We start from the raw sequence: 12,635 nt of genomic DNA on the forward strand, positions 1-12,635 counted from the left end.
CATTCTAGTTTGCTCAGTTTTTTTGTTAATTATCTTTTTGTTTTCTCATGATTTGGTTGGGTCTAATTGTGTTGCTGTCCTGGGGCTCTGTGGCGTCTGTTTGTGTTTGTGAACAGAGCCCCAGGACCAGCTTGCTTAGGGGACTCTTCTCCAGGTTCATCTCTCTGTAGGTGATGGCTTTGTTAAAGAAGGTTTGGGAATCACTTCCTTTTAGGTGGTTGTATAACAGTGGAGGCTCCTCAGAGGAGGAAGGGGAGGACCATCCTCCTCAGTGAATTTCATAAAAACAAAAATGGTAAAACATTGAAAAATGTATCCTTTTTAGATACAACTATTCTAAATATATTCACGTCGCCATATAATTGATTAAAACACACTGTTTTGCAATGAAGGTCTACAGTAACCACAACAGCACTCTGTAGGGTAGCACCATGGTGTAGCCGGAGGACAGCTAGCTTCCATCCTCCTCTTGGTACATTGACTTTAACAGAAAACCTAGGAGGTTCTCGGTTCTCACCCCCCTCCATAGACTTATATAGTAATTGTGACAACTTCCGGAGGATGTCCTCCAACCTATCAGAGCTCTTGCAGCATGAACTGACATGTTGTCCACCCAATCAAAGGATCAGAGAATGAATCTAGTACTGAAAGCATACGCTACAGCTAGATAGCACTGCAGTGCATAAAATGTGGTGAGTAGTTGACTTAAAGAGAGAGAAAGACAACAGTTGAACAGTTTTCAACAAATTCATTTCTTAAAAAATGAAGGAGATGCAAGAGGGAGAGAGAGAGATTTTGTCATTTTTTACTTTTAGCTAGCAAATGCAGCTGGCTAGTTAAGTTCCTCAAACACCCTGCTCAAACAGAGGGATGCTATGTTAGCTAGCTAGCTATGACTATCCAACACAACACTGGAAGTCTTCCAAGTCAAGGTAAGCTTTTGGTTTTATTAAATTATTGCCACCTGGGCCCGCCTGTCTAACTGCTTACTGACTATACACTGTAACGTTACTGCATGATTGTAGCAGGTTTACTAACACATTAGTTATATTAGCTATGTTGACTATGACGTTACTTTAGCTAATATGGAGACAACGATGTAGACTGTGTGTAGCGGTTATGACATGCTTTGGCTTCGAAAGGTGTGTTGTTCATTGTCCACAAACGAAGGGAAAAGGTGAGAGGAGGAGAGTGCATAGAGGCTAGAATGAATACAACCTGGCTGCTATGATCAGGGGTGTATTCATTCTGCCGATTCTGTTGAAAAAAAAGTTTTTTAAACGGAAGCAAACGAAACAGGGATAAAAATACCTGAATTTAGAGAAACTCTTGTTTGCAACTGTTGGACTAATGATTACACCCTAGATAAGCTAGACGCAGGCAAGAGTGTGAAAGGCGGTATTGAATGTGTCACTGTCATCTCAAATTTCTCTCTCGATCTGTGTGCACCTACGTTGTAAACTTTAATCAATAGGCTAGGTCGTAGCAACCTCATGATGGGTATAGGGACAATTTGAGTATCATGTAGTAGCCTAAACCTATCGATGTTTCATTGAACTGGGTGAATGGAATATGAATGACAGTCATCTAACATGCTGTAATAGAACTAAGGCCATGCTCATGAACAAAATGATTGTCCTCCCTCGTCATAAACAGTGTTTTACGTTGTACACAGAGGATATTTTTGTAGAGTTCTGCATGCAGTCTCAATTTGGTGTTTGTCCCATTTTGCGAATTCTTGGTTGGTGACCGGACCACCGAGACCTCACAACCATGAAGGGCAATGGGTTCTATAACTGATTCAATTATTTTTTTTCAGGTCCTAATTGGTATGTCAAATTTTATGTTCCTTTTGATGGCATAGAAGGCCCTTCTTGCCTTGTCTTTCAGCTCGTTCACAGCTTTGTGGAAGTTACCTGTGGCGCTGATGTTTAGGCCGAAGTATGTATAGTTTTTTCTCTCTCTCTTCATCCGACAACTCACCTCTAAAATGCAATGACAAATGACATCAGATCCGTGTGGGAGGGAATACGTGTTTAAATAGTGTTGAAAATAGTGTTGAAATAGTGTGGTAAAGAATGAGTGTTAAAAGTGAATCACTCCAACTGACTGGATTCATTCCTGACCGTTAAGCTCCAAGTCACCTAAAGTTAATGGCCCAGCCATTTACAGGCTGCCTCCCAGCCAGGACAGATCTTTTGACCTTCTGCTGGCATTTTAACATGCTTCAGATTCACCACAGACAGCAGTCGAGATGTGAACACTGCGATAATAGTACCAACTGAAACCAACAGTAACAATGGGATTACATAGAGTCTTCTCGTATCCCCTGCAACAACAAAAAAACAAGTACAACCCGAATCTGAGATTTTGTGTGAGAAAAGTTGAGTAGTTTTAGCGAAGTACGACTGCTATACAGTATTTGACTCGGCGGCCAGCATAACATGATTTGTCTGGAATGCGAAGGTCCATCGGTCTGGTAATAGAGAGGTGTCTGCCTGATACAATATCTGCACCCCAAATGGCACTTTATTCCCATATGCATCTGCTCAAAAGTAGTGCACTACAGATGTAGGATCTTAATTTGATCACCATGTTGCAGGAGAACGCAGGAAATGCAGGAAATGTAACACGTGTAGTGTATTGAGGTGGAAAAAGGCTTCTGGAGTTTGTAATTTCCACTTTGAAATTTCAGACTTTATTTTTCCCTTACTAAAAAAAATGTATCAACCCCACAAAAATATCCATTAATTATAATCCACATAATAATTGAAATGTCCTGTTGCTGCAGAATTATTTTCCCACTGTAGCAAAATCGCTCAAATGAAGACCCTACGTCTGTGTATAGGGAGTAGGTTGCCTTTTGGGAAGCAGCCCAATGTGTCACGTCCTGGCCAGTATATAAGGTTAATTGTTTTGTAGTTTGGTCAGGGCGTGGCAGGGGGTATTTGTTTTATGTGGTTCGGGGTGGTGTGTTTTGTGTAAAGGGTGTTTGATTTAGTAATTCCGGGTTTTGGTTTATGTTTAGTATTCTATGGTTAGTCTAGGTTGTGTGTTTCTATGTTTGGTTGATTGGGGTTGGGACTCTCAGTTGAAGGCAGGTGTTGTCTATCTGCCTTTGATTGAGAGTTCCATATATTAGGGTGTGTTTGTATGTGTGATTTGTGGGTGATTGTTCTGTGTTTCGCCTTGTGCCTTACCAGACTGTTTTTGTTGATCGTTCGTGTTTTTGTTATTTTGTATGTTCGTTTTGAAAGATAATTAAAAAGCAAGATGAGCATTCACGTACCTGCTGCGTTTTGGTCCTCATTTACCGACAACAACCGTGACAGAATCACCCACCACCAAAGGACCAAGCAGCAGAGGAAGGAGCAGACGGAGTTCGAGTTGGACTGGCGGGAGAAGTGGACTTGGGAGGAAGTTCTGGACGGGGCCGGACCCTGGCATCAGGCTGGGGATTATCGACGCCCGCAGTGGGAAATTGAGGCAGCCAAGGCAGAGAGGCGGTGGTACGAGGCCAAGTACGCGCAGAAGGAGAAGCACGAGAGGCACCCCCAAGAAAATTTTGGGGGGGGCACACGGGTAGTTTGGCTAGGCGTAAGAAGAGCCGGAAGCCAGCTACTCGTGGTTATATGGAGGAGCGTATGGGGTTGAGAGCGCTATGTTTCGCTGAGGAGCGCACTATCTCACCCATACGCACGCACAGTCCGGTGCGCGTTATTCCAGCCCCTCGCAGGTGCCGTGCTAGAGCGGGCATCCAGCCTGGTAGGAGGATGCCTGCGCAGCGCATCTGGTCGCCGGTACGCCTCCGAGGACCAGGCTACCCAACTCCCGCTCTACGCACGGCTACCATCAGGCCCCTGCACAGCCCAGTCTGCCCTGTACGAGCACCCCGCTCGTACAGGGCTACTAGTTCCATCCAGCCAAGGCGGGTTGTGCAGGAGGTAAGATCTAGACCGGCTGTGCGCCTCCATAGCCCTGGGTTTCCAGCTCCTGTCTCTCGTGCGGACCCGGAAGTGCGTCAACCCAGTCCGACTCGTCCTGTTCCCGCTCCCGCACTAGCCTGGAGGTGCGTGTACATAATCTGGTAATCCCAGTACCAGCACCACGCACCAGGCTACAAGTGCGTCAACCCAGCCTCGCCAGTCAACAGTCTTCATCAGAGCTGCCCACCAGTCAACAGTCTTCATCAGAGCTGCCCGCCAGTCAACAGTCATCATCAGAGCTGCCCGCCAGTCAACAGTCATCATCAGAGCTGCCCGCCAGTCAACAGTCATCGTCAGAGCTGCCCGCCAGTCAACAGTCATCGTCAGAGCTGCCCGCCAGTCAACAGTCATCGTCAGAGCTGCCCGCCAGTCAACAGTCATCGTCAGAGCTGCCCGCCAGTCAACAGTCATCGTCAGAGCTGCCCGCCAGTCAACAGTCATCGTCAGAGCTGCCCGCCAGTCAACAGTCGTCAGTGCTGCCCGCCAGTCAACAGTCGTCAGAGCTGCCCGCCAGTCAACAGTCGTCAGAGCTGCCCGCCAGTCAACAGTCGTCAGAGCTGCCCGCCAGTCAACAGTCGCCAGAGAGGTCAGACTGCGCTGAACTGCCGGAGTGGCCAGACTGCGCTGAACTGCCGGAGTGGCCAGACTGCGCTGAACTGCCGGAGTGGCCAGACTGCGCTGAACTGCCGGAGTGGCCAGACTGCGCTGAACTGCCGGAGTGGCCAGACTGCGCTGAACTGCCGGAGTGGCCAGACTGCGCTGAACTGCCGGAGTGGCCAGACTGCGCTGAACTGCCGGAGTGGCCAGACTGCGCTGAACTGCCGGAGTGGCCAGACTGCGCTGAACTGCCGGAGTGGCCAGACTGCGCTGAACTGCCGGAGTGGCCAGACTGCGCTGAACTGCCGGAGTGGCCAGACTGCGCTGAACTGCCGGAGTGGCCAGACTGCGCTGAACTGCCGGAGTGGCCAGACTGCCCTGAACTGCCGGAGTGGCCAGACTGCCCTGAACTGCCGGAGTGGCCAGACTGCCCTGAACTGCCGGAGTGGCCAGACTGCCCTGAACTGCCGGAGTGGCCAGACTGCCCTGAACTGCCGGAGTGGCCAGACTGCCCTGAACTGCCGGAGTGGCCAGACTGCCCTGAACTGCCGGAGTGGCCAGACTGCCCTGAACTGCCGGAGTGGCCAGACTGCCCAGACTGTCCCGAATTGCCAGACTGCCCAGACTGTCCCGAATTGCCAGACTGCCCAGACTGTCCCGAATTGCCAGACTGCCCAGACTGTCCCGAATTGCCAGACTGCCCAGACTGTCCCGAATTGCCAGACTGCCCAGACTGTCCCGAATTGCCAGACTGCCCAGACTGTCCCGAATTGCCAGACTGCCCAGACTGTCCCGAATTGCCAGACTGCCCAGACTCTCCCGAATTGCCAGACTGCCCAGACTCTCCCGAATTGCCAGACTGCCCCGACTGCCCCCGGCGATGCCAGAGTGGCCCGACAGCCTGGAACGGCCGGAGCCAGAGCCACCTCCAGAAATAGGTGGGTTGGGGAGGGGGTGTAGCACAGTGCCGTCGTTGACGGCAGCCACCCTCCCTTCCCTCCCTTTAGAAAAGGGGACTTTTTGTTGGTGTTGCTTGGGATTATTTTTTTGTTAAGGTGCTTCTGGGGTAGCACCTTTAAGGGGGGTACTGTCACGTCCTGGCCAGTATATAAGGTTAATTGTTTTGTAGTTTGGTCAGGGCGTGGCAGGGGGTATTTGTTTTATGTGGTTCGGGGTGGTGTGTTTTGTGTAAAGGGTGTTTGATTTAGTAATTCCGGGTTTTGGTTTATGTTTAGTATTCTATGGTTAGTCTAGGTTGTGTGTTTCTATGTTTGGTTGATTGGGGTTGGGACTCTCAGTTGAAGGCAGGTGTTGTCTATCTGCCTTTGATTGAGAGTTCCATATATTAGGGTGTGTTTGTATGTGTGATTTGTGGGTGATTGTTCTGTGTTTCGCCTTGTGCCTTACCAGACTGTTTTTGTTGATCGTTCGTGTTTTTGTTATTTTGTATGTTCGTTTTGAAAGATAATTAAAAAGCAAGATGAGCATTCACGTACCTGCTGCGTTTTGGTCCATTTCTACCGACAACAGTTGTGACACAATGTCTGCCTTGGTTGGTGAGAAACGGCAGACTAAATGCACAATGGACTAGGAGAAGAGAATGAGCTTGAGGATCTCATGATAAAGCCCACAGTCTCCATAGGGACAATAGAACTGCCATAGCATTTACTCACTTGTGATTAACAGTATTCTGAGAAACTCTCATTAATAATGCAAAGACAATTACTGAATTACTCTTTAATGTCAGATTGTATACTTAGAAAGGGCAGTACGGAAATTCAATGTAGCCCTGTACGATTTAATAATGTTATAGACTGACTGGATTCTCAATGTTATGTTATGAGAGGAGGAATTCAGTGATGTGTGTGACTATGACAAACAGGAGAGATTGAGTGCCAACATTTGTTTGTTGGGCGAACAAATGGTGACAAACGATGGCAAATTGGAGTGGAGCCCCCCCGCTGAGCTATAGTCTGCCAACTGGGATCACAATGGAAGAGGTACGAGGGGAAAATAAACACAGGCACACACATACACACAATGCTATCCAAATGAAAGGGTGGGGGGTAGGGGGGGGGGGGTTCAAGGCAACATGGCATGCATACAGACAGCCCTCACACACAATAGAGGATAAAGGGATAAGAGAGCATATTAATTTGAAGGGACAGAGACACACACAACACACACATCAATGCATAAACGCTCACACGGGACCATCTAATCCAATGTTTAAGATTAAAGAGTGGAGCCACAGTGTGTGTTGAAGAGCATATGCCCTAAATCCTATAAATCTATAAAATAGCGACAGATGTAAACAGAGTTCCCTGTGTTTCTGCCTCTGATTTGGAACCCTGGGAAAAATCCCGTTCCCTACACCCTCTCATCCAATCCCATTCCCAACTCCCAAACCATTCCACATGGGCAAACTCAGTGAAGTTCAACAATGGGCATAGACTAGATCAGGGCTCTCCAACTGTGTTCATGGATAGCTACCCAACTATAGGTTTTCACTAGGTTTTCAACCCCAGTTGTAACTAACATGATTAATCTTACAAACCAGCTAATTATTACAAGTGCGCTAGATAAGGGTTGGAATGAAAACCTACAGGATGGTAGCTCTTAATGAATAGGGTTGGAGAGCCCTGGACTAGATAGATACGGTAGCCAGAACAAACCAATAAAAAATAGATTCGGAGGAGCTGCAGCCCATTTCTGAAAAGGGGATTCAATGTAATTGTCCAGAAAAACAAAGATTTTTAATTTCCCCAGAGATACGCTTTGCCAACTTTGTTTGCCTGCAGAGACCCGTGTCACGGGAAGTGCCAAGTAGCTATCCGCACATTGTTCCTCTATTGGCGATGCTGTATCTTCTCTCTTCAGACGCTATTAGCAATAATAATGTCTGGCTAATTAGCAAGACGTTTGGGTAACAGCCCCTATGGAAGTTTCTGAACCATTCTTTGTGTTGAAATAGTATTTTATGGCATGCCTATTTTTAATGTCTCTTAAATATGTGAGCTGCACTTGATTGAGCTCGCCTGGCAGCCTGGGACAATGGAACCAATGGAATAGTCCTAAAAGTGCAAACCCCAAACCCCGCCCATCTTGCACTCAAGGCAGGCTCGTTCAAACGCTCAACACTTTCCAAAGAAAACAGATACTATTTGAACCCAGGTCTGCTTTGTTTGTGTATCTATGCTTTATCTGCAGGTAACTGCCAAAATAATGAAAACACCCGAGTAAAAAATGTGGGATACAAAGTATATTGAAAGTGATTCCACACAGGTGTGGTTGCTGAGTTAATTAAGCAATTAACATCCCATCATGCTTAGGGTCAAGTATAAAAATGCTGGGCAGACCATTATTTTGGCTACCATGCTCCCATAGGATGACAATGTCCCAATCCACAGGGCACGAAATGGTTTGCTGAGCATAAAAATGATGTAAACCATATACCATGGCCGTCTCAGTCACCAGATTTCAACCCAATTATGGGAGATTCTGGAGCGGCACCTTTGACAGTGTTTTTCACCACCATCAACAAAATCCCAAATGATGGAATTTATCGTGGAAGAATGATGTCACATCCCTCCGATAGAGTTCCAGACACTTGTAGAATCTATGCCATGTTGCAAGACACTTTATGTTGGCGTTTCCTTTATTTTGGCAGTTACCTGTATATGACTATCAGGACATCTCTGGCAGACAGAGAACATCCACCAGGCCCACTCGCTCTCCTCCCAGGCCTCCAAAACAGACAAGTCATTGTGTGTGGGCACAGATGAGATTTGCATGCATGTTAGACTGGATTACACACCCAGGCTCTGGGAACCGGGACCCCTGGGGTCTTCCCCTCTATTTCCCCTCGCTGGTGAGTTCAGGCCGGGCTAGAAAGACCCTTCAACGTAGAACTTCAAACAAACCTCCCAGCTTAATTGGCCCAGAAAACATATCAGATATTACATTAAATTCTCTGATTTTGGGCTTTTTAGTTATTTTGAGCTGTCTCTGCACTTTATTGAAAGTAGCATTGAGACTTGCTCAAAATGATCATGCTATGCCAACACTTACAGATCTATACTGATACCCATTCATTCAAGGTTTAGTGGGGAGAATGACAGTGTAGAAGGGGGTAATCCTTGAACTGATACGTATATTAACTACTTTAATCCTTGAACTGAGGATGCTGTGTCTGAGAGGGTGGAGATAGGCAGGCTGACAGGGGCATGTAAAGCGCCTTAACTTAAGGATGTCTGGGGCCTTACAGACAACATGGTGCCTGCTACTGAGTACTGTACGTCAAAAGTCCCCTTTGTAGTGTAATTGAGACAGGAAATGTCAACCAGCATATCCAACTTGATTGACATATGCGACTTATGGGATAAAAAACCTGTAACATGGTTATACGGACGTTTTGGGACATCCCGCTTGAAGATTTGTGAGGGATATGGTTTTTTGGTGGGTAAATTGTGCGTATTTTACCGTATGAAAAGCAAAAGGTTGACTGTTGTCTCAAAGATTTAATGTAATGTGTGGGGTATTTTTGGAGATAAAAGTCGGTCTCGCTTTAAATTACGTTCACCTTATATAGGCTTCATAAAGCCTTCATAATGCCTTCATAAGCACTACATACATGTGTTATAAAGCATCTATAACCGTATGTCATGCTTTATAAAGGGTTCATAAATGTGTGAAGTCACATTACACCTAATCTTGTTTCCAGACACTTCCACCCAAATGCGTGGAAGGTCTTATGGACCAATACATCAAATTTGGCCTTCATTAGTTAGGGTTAGGTTTAAAATCACATTTTAAGAATATACATGTTGGAAATGGGCAGGGTTTAACCATAATTATGACTTTGTGGCTGTGTTAACTAGTGACGACCAGGGAGATGTTTTTGCTAACAAAGGACATAGCCTGATGACAAATACTTTACTCGGGAAGGTCACTCCCATAGAATTCTATGGTCACTCCCGCTAGGGCCAATTTTGAATTGTTGATATCCCAGGCTTATACGATGCATTCGGAAAGTATTCAAACCCCTTCACTTTTTCCACATTTTGTTATGTTACAGCCTTATTCTAAAATGGATTAAATAAAAATTCCTCAACAATCTACACATAATACCCAATAATGACAAAGTAAAAACAGGTTTTTAGACACTTTTGCAAATGTATTAAAAATAAAACACAGAAATACCTTATTTACATTTGTATTCAGACCCTTTGCTATGAGACTCAAAATTGAGCTCAGGTGCATTCTGTTTCCATTGATCATCCTTGAGATGTTTCTACAACTTGATTGGAGTCCACCTGTGGAAACTTCAATTGATTGGACATGATTTGAAAAGGCACACACCTGTTTATATAAGATCCAACCGTTGACAGTGCATGTCAGAGCAAAAACCAAGCCATGAGGCCGAAGGAATTGTACATAGAGCTCTGAAATAGGATTTTGTCGAGGCACAGATCTGGGGAAGGGTACCAAAACATGTCTGCATCATCAAAGGTCCCCAAGAACACAGTGGCCTCCATCATTCTTAAATGGAAGAAGTTTGGAACCACCAAGACTCTTCATAGAGCAATCGGGGGAGAAGGGTCTTGGTCAGGGAGGTGAATCAAGAACTTTATGGTCACTCTGACAGAGCTCCAGAGTTCCTCTGTGGAGATGGGAGAACCTTCCAGAAGGACAACCATCTCTGCAGCACTCCACCAGTCAGGCCTTTGTGGTAGAGTGGCCAAACGGAAGCCAGTCTTCAGTAAAAGGCACAGCAAAAGACACCTAAAGGACTCTCAGACCATGAGAAACAAGAATCTCTGGTCTGATGAAACCAAGTTTGAACTCTTTGGCCTGAATGCCAAGTGTCAGTTCTGGAGGAAACCTGGCACCATCCCTACGGTGAAGCATGGTGGTGGCAGCATCATGATGTGGGGATGTTATTCAGTGGCAGGGACTGGGAGACTAGTCAAAATTGAGCGAAAGATGAATGGAGAAAAGTACAGAGAGATCCTTGAGGAAAACCTGCTCCAGAGCGCTCAGGACCTCAGACTCGGGCGAAGGTTCACCTTCCAACAGGACAATGACCCTAAGCACACAGCCAAGACAATGCCGGAGTGGCTTCAAGGACAAGTCTCTGAATGTCCTTGAGTGGCCCAGCCAGAGCCCGGACTTGAACCCGATCGAACATCACTGGAGAGACCTGAGAATAGCTGTGCAGCTACGCTCCACATCCAACCTGATAGTGCTTGAGAGGATCTGCAGAGATGAATGGGAGAAACTCCCCAAATACAAATGTGTCAAGCTTATAGCATCATACCCAAGAAAAACGCAAGGCTGTAATCGCTGCCAAAGGTGCTTCAACAAAATACTGAGTAAAGGGTCTGAATACTTATGTAAATGTGATATTTCAGTTTCTAAACTCATGTTTTTGCTTTGTCATTATGGGGTATTGTGTGTAGATTGAAAAAACCAATTCAATCCATTTTAGAATAAGGCTGTAACATAACAAAATGTGGAAAAAGTCAAGGAGTCTGAATACTTTCTGAATGCACTGTATGTAGCCTGGGGACGATGTTACACCAAGAAACACTTACCTTGATGATAGCCCCTAACATAAGGAAACTGAAAGTTGCTTTCTTCTGGAACCAAGTTACATCTCAGTACACAAACACGCACTCAACAATATAACAAAGCCATATCGCGTGGTGCTGGGCCCAGTCAGGTCTTTGACACATTCACCCACTCCAGCATGGGAACAGAAGAGCGGTAGTCTCAGGTTGGACTATTCCAAATCACCTTGGCTCTGACACAAGCTTTGCAGGTCCATCAACCCATTTAAATACCTCTCACACCCTACAGTGGGGCAGCAGGGTAGCCTAGTGATTAGAGTGTTGGGCTAGTAATTGAAAGGTTACAAGTTCAAATCCCCGAGCTGACAAGATACAAATCTGTCGTTCTGCTCCTGAACAAGGCAATTAACCCACTGTTCCTAGGCTGTCATTGAAAATAAGAATTTGTTCTTAACTGACTTGCCTAGTTAAATAAATGTTTAAAAAAAACAGTAACCTGTGGATCATGAGAGAACCTTCATAAATCAGCAGAACGTTAATAACCAACTTATTGACGTTTGATGTAGTGTCCTGTAATACTTTGTTTGAAGTGAGCAACCTGCAGCCATTGATAACACGTAAAGGCTTAATAATGTAAACACAAATGTGTTAACACTTTAATTATTTTATTTTTTTACCTTTATGTCAGTTAAAAACAATTTCTTATTTACAATGACAGCCTAGGAACAGTGGGTTAACTTCCTTGTTCAGGGGCAGAACAACAGATTTTTACCTTGTCAGCTCAGGGATTCGATCTAGCAACCTTTCAGTTTATGGCCCAACGCTCTAACCACTAGGCTATCTGCTGCCCCACTTAGGGAAATAGGGAACATTTACATTTACATTTAAGTCATTTAGCAGACGCTCTTATCCAGAGCGACTTACAAATTGGTGCATTCACCTTATGATATCCAGTGGAACAACCACTTTACAATAGTGCATCTAAATCTTTTAAGGGGGGGGGTTAGAAGGATTACTTTATCCTATCCTAGGTATTCCTTAAAGAGGTGGGGTTTCAGGTGTCTCCGGAAGGTGGTGATTGACTCCGCTGTCCTGGCGTCGTGAGGGAGCTTGTTCCACCATTGGGGTGCCAGAGCAGCGAACAGTTTTGACTGGGCTGAGCGGGAACTGTGCTTCCTCAGAGGTAGGGGGGCCAGCAGGCCAGAGGTGGATGAACGCAGTGCCCTTGTTTGGGTGTAGGGCCTGATCAGAGCCTGAAGGTACAGAGGTGCCGTTCCCTTCACAGCTCCGTAGGCAATCACCATGGTCTTGTAGCGGATGCGAGCTTCAACTGGAAGCCAGTGGAGAGAGCGGAGGAGCGGGGTGACGTGAGAGAACTTGGGAAGGTTGAACACCAGATGGGCTGCGGCATTCTGGATGAGTTGTAGGGGTTTAATGGCACAGGCAGGGAGCCCAGCCTACAGCGAGTTGCAGTAATCTA

This window comes from Salmo salar, chromosome ssa14, assembly GCF_905237065.1.
Source record: "Salmo salar chromosome ssa14, Ssal_v3.1, whole genome shotgun sequence".
NCBI lineage: Eukaryota > Metazoa > Chordata > Actinopteri > Salmoniformes > Salmonidae > Salmo > Salmo salar.